The sequence below is a fragment of the Lepidothrix coronata genome, unplaced genomic scaffold, assembly GCF_001604755.1.
Source record: "Lepidothrix coronata isolate B3197 unplaced genomic scaffold, Lepidothrix_coronata-1.0 Scaffold36, whole genome shotgun sequence".
In the NCBI taxonomy this organism is placed as follows: domain Eukaryota; kingdom Metazoa; phylum Chordata; class Aves; order Passeriformes; family Pipridae; genus Lepidothrix; species Lepidothrix coronata.
Window position 1 is genome coordinate 2112349 of NW_016690216.1, and position 12342 is coordinate 2124690.

Sequence of the window (12342 nt, forward strand, 5' to 3'; positions counted from 1 at the left end):
AACACATAGCCATTTACACCCAGCCATTTCTACCACAGGGGAGAAGTTTTGTGTGTGGTGTCTTCAGACAGAATTAAAACTATAGTCTTCAAGTGCAAATGCTTTCCTCAGAATGCTGCACTCTCAAGCTCCATCATTTACAATTTGTCATATCTTCCTGCATAATCCCTACTTTTCTACCTTGTCCCCACAAAAAGGTCCCCATAAAAGAGGTGTTAAGGAAACTTTGCTGTCTGACCATCCAGGAGCCACTCTGGCAGTCACACTCAGACCATCAGAGCTGAGACCAGGCCCTTTCACAGCTACACAACCCCCATTAAAAAAGCAAAACAAGGTTCCCTAAGGGCCCCAACCCAAGGTTCCCAAAACAAAAGCCCAAAACGCCCGATCCTTAAAATAATTTAATCATGGTGAAATAACAAGATAACAGCTCGAGCAGAGTGCCTCCAAGGAAGGACCCCAAACAAAGGAAACCATGGGCTTTTATACCTTCACAGTCTAAGGGCTGGGGGTCATCAGGTCCTGCTGTGTCTCTGAGTGTCCGGTCACCAGGCCAGCCCACAAGTCCCTGTGCCCTTTTTTATGCAAAGGGCCCCTTGCCTGAGGCTCCCAGCACCCAGAGCTCAGTCTGCAGCTGCAGACCCAGCTACTGGCACTAAATGTCTTCCTCAGCAGAGTGGACCCCTTTCACCAATAAAGACAAGTCCCCAGCTTTCAAATACTCCGTCTTGGAAGACCAATAACAATTTTGGAACAGAGGACATGATAATATGCCCCTGGTTCACAATCTAAATTGTGCAGCATCAGCTTTTAAATGTCAAGGTCATTTGTGGTATTTCTATTTTGAGTAAAATGGCTCCTACTGTTTCCATGGTTTCACCTGAAGTATGTACTGAGCCTCATTGTTAAGAACCTTGAAACCCAACCATTCTAATAAAAAATAGACATCCCCTACATAGGTAGTCAATTTGACTTTTAAATGTAAAGCAGTCTGTATTTACCCTGGATGGATTTATGGATCTCTGCACTGCATTTGTGAACAAAACCAGATGTTTGGATTATCCAATTTACCCTTCTTTTTGGCATATTGCATGATAATAGCTTTAATTATTTCTACAGCATAGGGTTTTTTTCTGCAGTGGAAAGATTGTCTTTATTGTTTACTACACATAATGAAATATCAGCTTTATTAAAATAAACTATTGAGAAAACACAATAACTCAGTCATAATGAAAATGCAAAAGAAATACAATATGCTTTAGACAGAGATTTTAAAAGTTTAGCATTGCTTCAGATTGTATTCTCTATTTTCACATTCAACTGTGGAAATAGTAACAGTTACTAGAACTGCTAAATTTTCCAAGAAAAGATAGTAATTTTTCCATTATTGCTGTTACTTAATAACTATTAATCAGAAACAGAATGCTGGAAGGAGATTGAAGAATGACTCAGATGAATAAAGTGAGAAATAGTTTAATGAATTTTAAAACCTCAAAATGCAGAATTAAAACTGTGGATACTAAAAGACAGTAGATTTCCATATTAAGGCCTCCAGTACTGTTTTTGTTGAGTTGCCATTTCAGAATGCTCATCTATGAAATATTGCTGGCATAAACACTATATTTTGTCACCAAAATGAGGTTACAGTGAAGTAGCTCCACTGATTTAGACAGGATTAGAGCAGACACTGCATAGCAAGGAAGTCTATTGTCTCATTAAATGGACACATTTATGTCCCAGTTCTAAGCAGAATATGGACCCAGGTCATTATTTAAACTTGTCCTTCTTTCTCCCTTCTTTTCTTTCTTTCTTTTGAAACACATTTGTTGGTAGACTGTCAGCTGAAGCTGTCATCATTCATGTGACATCAGTCTGTGGTATTTTTCTCATTTGCTAGTTACTCTTTTTACAGCTGTAGTAAACACAGAAAATGTAAGTACACAGAGGAAAAATGCCATTTTATCCCTGATAAACTGTAGTTTCATGTTATGTAAAGGCTGTTCATTTTCCCCTTACCAGGACAAGAAATTTTAAAGGCAGTGAATGGGATACAACTCACCTAACTGTAGTTGTCTAAAATGCAACCATCCATGCTGGGTTCATGGCCTAGGCTCTATATTAAGCAATACAGAGGGAATTCAGTGATTGACCTCTAGATATCTTTTGCTCTTTTCTTTATACACATACAATGAGTTAGTTACTACATTGTGAAAATGCTTAGAACATCTGTACAATGACATGGCTCTGAACAGTTTTGCTTAGTGTCAACAGGATGTTATACAAAATCAAAATGTGTGAGACTAAAGACTTTGGTTACCAGTTTTGTATTATCTAGAGAGCTTACATATAGCTCTATACTCTTCAGTGTTATTTCTTCATATGTGTAATTTTAAAGTTGCTATGATTTTAGTTATTAGCGGGGGGAAGAAAAGAAAAAATTTGTACACCTTGTATATTTTCCTACTCTTATTTAGTTAGAAATTCTAAGGAAAATCATAAAAAAGTTAACTAATTAGTGTCAGGCTTTCTTACATTCTCCATTCCTCCTATCCATCTGCATTGCATTCCTCATCCATCCTTCCAAAAACATCTGTCCCATTGTTCTGCTAGCTATGCTAGAAGTCACCTAGTAGGTGTGCAGAAGGACATCCAGCTCCTATAGTGTGTGGTCTCTGCATCACAAGGGAGAGGGTACAGACCACAGAAGGATGATTTGCTCCTACCAGCCTCACTTTGGTATGAGGGCACAGCTTTGTACTCTCCTCATCTTGTTCAGCCAAACAAGCTGGCCTGAACCTAGCTTTCAGAGTAAAACTGAATTGCTCAAGCAGAGCTTGTGTTAGTTCATCAATTTCCCAGAAATTAGACTCGTCAAATTCCTTCACAGCTTTAATACCTGAGAGGTTAATGGCTGTAAAACACTGTCTACAGTGCTCTAAACGAACAGAATTGACTAAAGGCTGCCATATCCTAGCACATCCAAATAAAAGCATAGGATGTTACAACCAATTAAGACTATGAGAATAGTATGAATGTTTCACAGACTACCTTAGGCAAGATTACATTTGGGGCAGGGTGCTCAGAAATATTTTTTTTCCTTCTTTTTACACTTTCTTCACTCTTCAATTGCAAAACCTCCTTCAGATCTGTCTTAAAGCTCAGGATATGCATGACACATCAGTATTATCTTTGTTGGTTTTGCAGAAGGCCACACATGGGCTTCTTTTGATCAGAATTACTGGGATAAAGAGAGAATTTCTACAGTCACTTGGCCTATCTTGCCTGCAAAATAAAATCTGCACAGTCAAGAGTTTTGGGCAAGAATTTATAGGGAAAGCTTCAAAGCACCGTAGACACAGAAAAATTTAGAATACCTCTTAGCTAAGAGCCCCCTTACTCTTCCCTCAAAGACCATACGGTCGATGCTCTGCTGCCAATTCAGTGAGCAGTGAGGAAACACAGATTTTTAATCAGCTGTGTTAAAACTCAAGCAATATTCTGTTGCTGATTTTAGCGATAAAGAATGTAAATATTTTGGAATAGATTTTGTATGAATGAGTATACTTTAAAAAAAAAAAAAGTTGATGCGTTTAAGTGTCTAAATCATAGAATCATAGAATGATTTGGATTGGAAGGGACCTTAAAGATCTTCTAGCTCTAATACACAATGATTGTGCCTACATATAATCCAAGTGTAGAAGTTTCTTCTCTAGTCACTGAAGATAAACTTCTTGACTCATTTGCCAAGTACAGATAACAAGTGCCATCAGAAATGTCACAGGATATATGAGAGTACTGCACAAAGGTGACAGATGTGCCACAGGTTACAGAGGAGACTCATGACTTTTCAAACTCCAGCAGAACATCAGGCAGGATGCTCAAAGGGCGTTAGACAAACTCAGTAGAGTTTGGAGCTCCTTGTGTAGACTTCTGTTTGAGGGTGACTTGAAGACCTCAGAGCAGTGAGTAATCTGTCAGCTCCCTCAGTTAGGTTTCCATTACAGAATCACAGAATCATAGAATATGCAAAGTTGGAAGGAACTCGCAAGGATCATTGAGTTCAACTCCTCACCCCGCACAGGACCATCCCAAAGAGTCACACAACGCAGCTGGAGAGTATCATCCAAATGATGATACTCTCTTCCTGAGCTTTGTCAGGCTTGGTGATGTGACTACTTCCCTGGGGAGCCTGATTCAGCACCCAACCACCCTCTGGGTAAAGAACCTTTTTCTAATATCCAACATAAACATGCCCTGACACAACTTCAGGCCATTCCCTCGGGTCCTGTCACTGGTCACCACAGAGAAGAGATCAGTGCCTGCCCCTCCTCCTCCTCTCACGAGGAAGTTGTAGACTGCAATGAAGTTTGAGTGTAACAAAGTTTAAACACCTAGTTCCCATGTTGTTACCTACATTTAGGTACCTAAATTTTAATGTGACCTGCTGCTGAGTCTCACCATGGATGTGCTGATAAGAACATAAAGATCTTGGGATTTGCAGATACATAAATAAAATGTGCTGGTCATCATGTAACATTGATGTTTTAGGGACCAGCAATTTCTGGAATAAAACACTACCTGGAATAGGTTGATGGATAAGTTCCCTCTCCAGCAAAGTATTTCCCATTAAGTAAGCAACAAGTTTTGTCTTTATTCAATGAAACATTGTAAATTATTCTGGGAATTTGGTATGTGCTTAATAGGTCTTCTGATTCGGGACCAAAGCTCCATTTATATATATGCATCCTACATTAAATCCCATGCTTGTGCACAAGGCTTTGCAACCCCTGCCTACAGTGCATTAACCTGAGCGGAAATGTGAAAAAAATTAAAGTCAAATAAGTGGATTTCTGAACACAATCATGAGATAACTAAGAAATCACATCATCAGCATGCTCAAGTACTCACAGTAGCTTCCAGTTTGCTGGGATATATCAGCTGGTGAAATTTTTTTTTTTCTAAGCAACAGAGGGGTTTGCCTTTAGGTGCATGGCCTTAGTTCTGCAGTACACATGCAATGCAGGTACATGTCTTTGAGTAAGGAGTACTTGAAGTTGAATTCAGTTTTAAGAAGCCTGCAGACCACAGCTGATTGGCAAAAGAGATAGACAATATCTCTTACCAAGAGTTTTTTTGGTGGGTTTTGGAGGCTATGAAATTGGCTTTTACAAAACAAAAAAAATTATGGGCATAAAGAAGCATTTGACTATTGGATGCTTCTATAGCCAATGGGAACTTTGTCATAAAAATGTTAATTTATTCTTAGTTCACCCAGAATTTCACCATTGTGAACTTAGATAAAACTCATATTTCTTCACTCCTAGGCTGAACTGAAAGATTAGAAAAATAAATGGTCATATTCTCATGAAAAAACAATTTCTGGTATAAAATATGTGGCAAAGAACAAAATATTAGTAATTTAACCTCATTAAAAAAAAAAAAAAACCAACAAAAAAACCCCACACCAAAACCCCAAACAAACAAACAAAAAAACCAAACTAGTTTTATTGTCTAACCTAAGTATGGCTCCTTATCAAAGCTGGAAGGATCCTTTTCTTGAATAGGTTCTCTGGACCTGTGTGTGGAGTGTTAGATCTGACTTACTTTTTCAGGATCTGTGTAATTAGATTAAATTTGGGTGAGGAGGAGGAGATGGGACACACAGGATGACACATGATGGGCACACATGCCACTGGCAAACTTCAAGTAGTGGTATTTTATTTTAGGTTAAAAAAATCCATTCCTTAGTAAAACATCTTAACAAAAATGTCAATCTTCCCAAATCAAAGGTGTGTCTGATTTTTAAACTTGCTTTTTGAACTAAAGCCAAGCTTAGCTTAATTTGGTTTCCACCAATATTTTTCTACACTCAACTGAACAATGTGTGCCAAATGCATTTTCATTTAATAAATTATTGACCCGAACTTTGCTGATAATTCTACAGAAATGACAAGAGGATGGTGATCTGCTCATCTTGTCAGTATGCTCCCCAGATGGCTTTTGTCCAAACCCTCATTAAGAAATAGTTTCTTTAATTCCCCTGTTATAGTGAAATATCAGGTTGTTTCTCAGATTTTATTATTATCCTAAGCCATCAACTCCGTATGCATGAGAACAACCATCAGTACAACGGTTCTGCACTTCATGACTGTGTTAAATCAGTAAAACACTGTTAATACAACCTAGAAATACACTATCAGTTGATGTGCAAAAGCACAAGTGCACCTGATAGAGCTAGCAGGAACCAAACGCTGGTACTATCCACTGAGGTTCAAATACCTAAGGGGATCTTGTTACTTGTGCTGTGTTGTCTACTCTATTTGATTAAATCCTGGTCCTGTAGCTGTGGCTCTGGCATTTTCAAGACAAATCCTTCATTAGTGTTAAAAAATTGGGCTAAACTGTCTGACAGTCTGATCCAAACTAATCCTACAGAAACATTAGTAAGTCCCAAAAGCAGTAGGAGATGCTGTTGCTATTAGTAGCTGATCTGTTTGAGGCAGGATGGACCAAGTATGAAGAAGAGGTTAAAAATAAGTTAAACAACCTGCATGCTTGGCCACTCTGCTTTCTGTCCCTGTTATCTAACATGCTCACCTCAGAAGAAATCTCTGATTTAATTAGAAGTACCAATCTGGGATTCGTGCACTTACATAACAAATCACCTTGGGAAAGAATTTTAAAAGAGACCTTTTTACCAATAATACTTTCCCCAAATATTAATTATTCATGTTTATAATAATTACAGCATGGCACTGCGCAACTAGCCAGCTCTCAGTTTTGTCTATGATGAATTAAAATAGTTGCAGGCAATTTAAGGCCAGAACCTAAGTGATGCTGATCAAACTGGAGAAATATTATGTGTTTCCTCTAGCTTTCTTTATTCACTGCTATAATGGAATTTTTTTCTGTTCTCTGAAATATATTTTTGCCATAGTATTTTTACTATTTTTTTCTCACCAGACAATCTGATCTACTGTCTAGCCAGAAAGTTGAAACTACTTTAGCTTCTATTTTTAAGTCTCTGCATTTGAATGAGGTTTTGTTTGTTTGTTTGTTTGCTTGTTTGTTTTTAACTCACATCTGCCACTTTAAAAAAAAAAAAAAAAGTTGATGCGTTTAAGTGTCTAAATCATAGAATCATAGAATGATTTGGATTGGAAGGGACCTTAAAGATCTTCTAGCTCTAATACACAATGATTGTGCCTACATATAATCCAAGTGTAGAAGTTTCTTCTCTAGTCACTGAAGATAAACTTCTTGACTCATTTGCCAAGTACAGATAACAAGTGCCATCAGAAATGTCACAGGATATATGAGAGTACTGCACAAAGGTGACAGATGTGCCACAGGTTACAGAGGAGACTCATGACTTTTCAAACTCCAGCAGAACATCAGGCAGGATGCTCAAAGGGCGTTAGACAAACTCAGTAGAGTTTGGAGCTCCTTGTGTAGACTTCTGTTTGAGGGTGACTTGAAGACCTCAGAGCAGTGAGTAATCTGTCAGCTCCCTCAGTTAGGTTTCCATTACAGAATCACAGAATCATAGAATATGCAAAGTTGGAAGGAACTCGCAAGGATCATTGAGTTCAACTCCTCACCCCGCACAGGACCATCCCAAAGAGTCACACAACGCAGCTGGAGAGTATCATCCAAATGATGATACTCTCTTCCTGAGCTTTGTCAGGCTTGGTGATGTGACTACTTCCCTGGGGAGCCTGATTCAGCACCCAACCACCCTCTGGGTAAAGAACCTTTTTCTAATATCCAACATAAACATGCCCTGACACAACTTCAGGCCATTCCCTCGGGTCCTGTCACTGGTCACCACAGAGAAGAGATCAGTGCCTGCCCCTCCTCCTCCTCTCACGAGGAAGTTGTAGACTGCAATGAAGTTTGAGTGTAACAAAGTTTAAACACCTAGTTCCCATGTTGTTACCTACATTTAGGTACCTAAATTTTAATGTGACCTGCTGCTGAGTCTCACCATGGATGTGCTGATAAGAACATAAAGATCTTGGGATTTGCAGATACATAAATAAAATGTGCTGGTCATCATGTAACATTGATGTTTTAGGGACCAGCAATTTCTGGAATAAAACACTACCTGGAATAGGTTGATGGATAAGTTCCCTCTCCAGCAAAGTATTTCCCATTAAGTAAGCAACAAGTTTTGTCTTTATTCAATGAAACATTGTAAATTATTCTGGGAATTTGGTATGTGCTTAATAGGTCTTCTGATTCGGGACCAAAGCTCCATTTATATATATGCATCCTACATTAAATCCCATGCTTGTGCACAAGGCTTTGCAACCCCTGCCTACAGTGCATTAACCTGAGCGGAAATGTGAAAAAAATTAAAGTCAAATAAGTGGATTTCTGAACACAATCATGAGATAACTAAGAAATCACATCATCAGCNAAAAAAAAAAAAAAAAAGCAAAGGCCATGGTTCACTTCATTTCAGTGGATTTATCTCAGATCCTGGCAGGTTAGCTTGACGTGTTTTTAGAGAACAGGTAGGACATTTGGGATTAAAGTTACTTCTTGTAACTGTGTCATTAGCATTGTAGCAGCATGCAGGCGCTGATCATGTTCTCTCTGTCTCGCTTCCACACCTCTAATCTCAGAGCTGACCCAATTTATATCACTAGCTTTCCATGGGCCTGTGCATATTGAAATCCAGGAAAGCGGAAAGGGATGAGACTCCCTGAAAATAAACTCAGTTGGCAAAAAGATTAATCCATTTCTAAATGCATTTTTGCCTGCTCCTGAGTGTGCAGAGTTTCATCTACTTAAGGATCATAGGCCTAAATCCAGATACTGACACTGCTTGGGAAGGTTCAAGAAAGAAAAAGATGAATTGGTATTTCAAATGGATCTGTCACCAGCACAAATGATTTGGGAATCTTCTGAGAGAGAGGGAAGTAGGAAGACAGAATAATGAAGTTGGAGCCAACACCTCATAGCAGTCATTGGCAGTAGTTGGTATAAGAAACTATTCTTTTCCATTCCAAGTATCACTCATCATCGGTAACTCTGGAAAACCTGATGTCCTCTTAAAAGCATTCCCGAAGTAGGTACAATCAGTCATCAGTGGCAGAGGTTTATGTAATCTCACATTTACAGTGAGGAAAACAATTTATGGAGGAGCAAAACATGAGACACAGCATCCCTCAGGCCTTTGTCAAAGGATTTCCAGAAAACAACTTAGCTGACACAGAAATTAACCACTTCATAAGTGTACTCGTACCCCTCTGAGCATGAAGAGTTTTACCCATTTGATGATCCCAAGTCTAACTCCAGATTCTTCTAAGCTTGAAAATACAGAACACCATTTATTCCTAACAAGAGCATTTTCTGCACATTAAAGGCTTCTGCTGAAGCATCAAATACACAGGACTAGGTTTAAAAACAGTGCTTTGAGAATTACATTCACTCATAATACTGGAAATATCAAGACATGCAAGATGTCTTATGCCAGACATGGGTGGATGAGATGTGTGGATGCCAGATGCGTGTATGAGACCTCTTTGCACATGGAGACCTCAATAAGTGGGGAACCATGACTGGGCAGGCAGAGCATCCGTGGAGTTCATCTGGGCTTCCGGGGTTTCAGCTCACTCACACCTCTGACTCTGCTTCCCTCCTCTGACTGAAGGCAAGTCCCAAACATTTATAGCTCTAAACAGTAGTTTGGGCACCGTAATGTCATCCCCAGGAGCACACCTGGCTGTAGAACTTGAACACTTGCTTGATAAGCCAAGGCGCATCTTCCAAGCTTGTGGATGAGAGCAGGGAAATGTCCTTTCCTGGGGCCCCGGGAGTCAGGCAGTATCTGTGCCTGGAGCAAACACACTGTGCTTATTTGCTGATTTCTTACAGTGACAGGGCAGGTCATTGCACCAAAAATGCTGGGATTATTCTCATTTATTACCTAAAAATATCTAGCAATAAAATCTTCTTAAAGGCATGATAGTCAAAAGCAGATGAATGATTTTTCCAACAGATGATTCAGATAGACCCCCAACATAGGTACTTAGAACACTTTCCAGCACTTCTAAATCAGATCAAAACCATATTAAAATTAATATAGGGTTAGAGAAAATCGGGTAAGACCACAACTCTTATCAAAACGAACTATCCTGAGACTGTGGGAGGAATGGTCATGCCCTTGTCAGCCAGAAAAATGTAATGACTGTATTGCTGTCAAATCTTTCTCTACATGAAAAGTGTCAAGTTTATTTTTGTATCTGTTACTATTGCATGTCTGGTGTGTCATATTAAATATGTGCAAAATTCCCTCTTAGGAGAAACTGTGATTAGAAAGAGGAAGAATAAAGTAAGATGAGCTTAAATGTGACAAAATAAACAAGCAAAAAGAAGAAATGGAGTAGGAGACCAGGTAACAATCTCATTCAGATACTTTGTCATGTGTCCATAGCCAAAGGTTTTTTCAGATACTTCCTTCATATATAAATGTTAATATTCAATAAATATAAATATTATATGGTCTCTGAGGGGTAATAGAAGAGACATTCAGGACAGTACCATGATCAGTTCAGAAATCTATTCTACATTTAAGTGGATTTAAGGTTGAAAGCACTTGTCAATAATTCAAGGGTAAAATACATTAAGGGACTACTGTCCAAAGCTCAGGCAATATAAACTGGGAAACTGAGAATCAAGGAACTGATTATAAAACATCCGGCCATGCAATCATCAGGATTTTGTGGTTTCTTGATAGTATTATGACAGAGCAGAGTTAAGGCTAGCTGACACTCTCTGTTGTGCCTGCTTTGTCTACATGTATCTTGATCATTTTCAATGTAAAATAACATATATTTAGATGTAGTTATTTGCTGACCCTGGTGCCTCTACTAAGAGGCAATCAGCCAGCCCCTCCAGAAAAGCAGCACAGTGACTGTCAGAACACAAATAAGGTTATTCCCCTATCCATGCAAACATAAACAACATACTTCAGTGAATTAGAGCAAGAAAGATTAAATTAAAAGACAACTCCTGGTCCCTGACAGCTGTGTCTCCTTTCCTGCACACAGTCGAGAACAGGATATCTTGTGCATTTGAAAGTAGCCTAGAAGAAAGTGATCTGTGTGTAAAACCAAGGAAAACAGGCTGAAAGGGATCTCAGGAGTCCTTCTTAACATATTGCTACATCCTAACCCCATGTAATGATGCTTTCACTAAGTCTGTGTCAAGGATAGCAGCAAAAAGGATTCAGTATTTAAAAGGAAATTACTGTTTCTGTTTGACCTTCTTGCTAATGCTTTGTCTTCTTAGCTATGACTAGACCTGTGAAGTAATAAGTGTTCATTTGGGAAAAAAAATACCCTTTAAATATAAAGAAGTGAAGTTCCCTAAGAAAAGTGCTGAAACTACAGATGACACAATCAAATGTAATAAAACCTGTGTTATGGGCATTAGTCACCCATTCTGCATGTGTCCAGGCTGTTCAAAATGACAGAGAATGCCTCTGGCACACTTTGGCATTAGAAAAGAATTGTGATTCCACTTTTGACTTGTTTTCTTAGTCAGATGGTCTATATACCCTCAAACAAATCTGAACAGCTGAAAAAAAAAAAGGGAGAAATAATAAACAGCTTTTTTCTCTGTCCACTACCACTAACTGTGCATCTCAAATCAAAGCTAATTAATTCTCACAATTCATGTTTTCTTCCTGGAGAATGTGCTGCCAGATCAGATCAAAACAAAGAAACAAAAAACCTCCACCTGAAATGCAGCCTCATTCAACCAACGCTGACACAGATTGTCCCTGCACAGTGCCACACAACAGCTGTGTGCCTTATGCAGAGCACACAGCTGATGGCAAAACAGAAACAGGAGGGACACAAATTGAAAACCATCCACTCTCTTTAGTCTATGGTTGTATGGTTATCAGGATAAAAGTATTCTGGATGCTCCTCTCCCTGCCATCTTCACCCAGGAATTTTTAATGATTGCTCCAAAGCAGGTTCTTACAATAATGGATGCCCTCGATGTCTTCCAACGTCTTGCTGCTTGCTGAAGAGCCAGTCCCTGATGCCTGCCAAGGACAGGTTCCCTCTTGGCAGTGGACAACTGACCTTACCAGTCCCCAAGCCACCCTAGCAGCCTGACAAAAAGTGTTTTCACTTTGTCCCTCTCTCTGCCCCAGGGTAGATGGTAGGAAGTTTCCAGTAGGCCAGCTTGGCTGTAGATAGGCTGCTCCTGTCATGTTTGTTACAATACTTTGAGAACACTTTTATTGCTAGATTTTCTACAAACAGACTAAATCAAACTTGTTCTATTAAAGCACTGGGCTAAGGCCTGGGCTGCAAAACT

At 39.1% G+C, this 12342-nt stretch overlaps 1 long non-coding RNA gene across 1 annotated transcript in view; it reads left to right on the top strand.

Annotated features, from left to right (window-relative positions):
* The window catches only part of LOC108496056, a 15910-nt gene extending 5502 nt beyond the window's left edge, over nucleotides 1-10408 (top strand). The window contains exon 3 of the long non-coding RNA XR_001874303.1: nucleotides 10311-10408. This is a non-coding gene — a long non-coding RNA (uncharacterized LOC108496056). The remainder of the gene's footprint in view (nucleotides 1-10310) is intronic.
* The last annotated feature ends 1934 nt before the right edge of the window (nucleotides 10409-12342 follow it).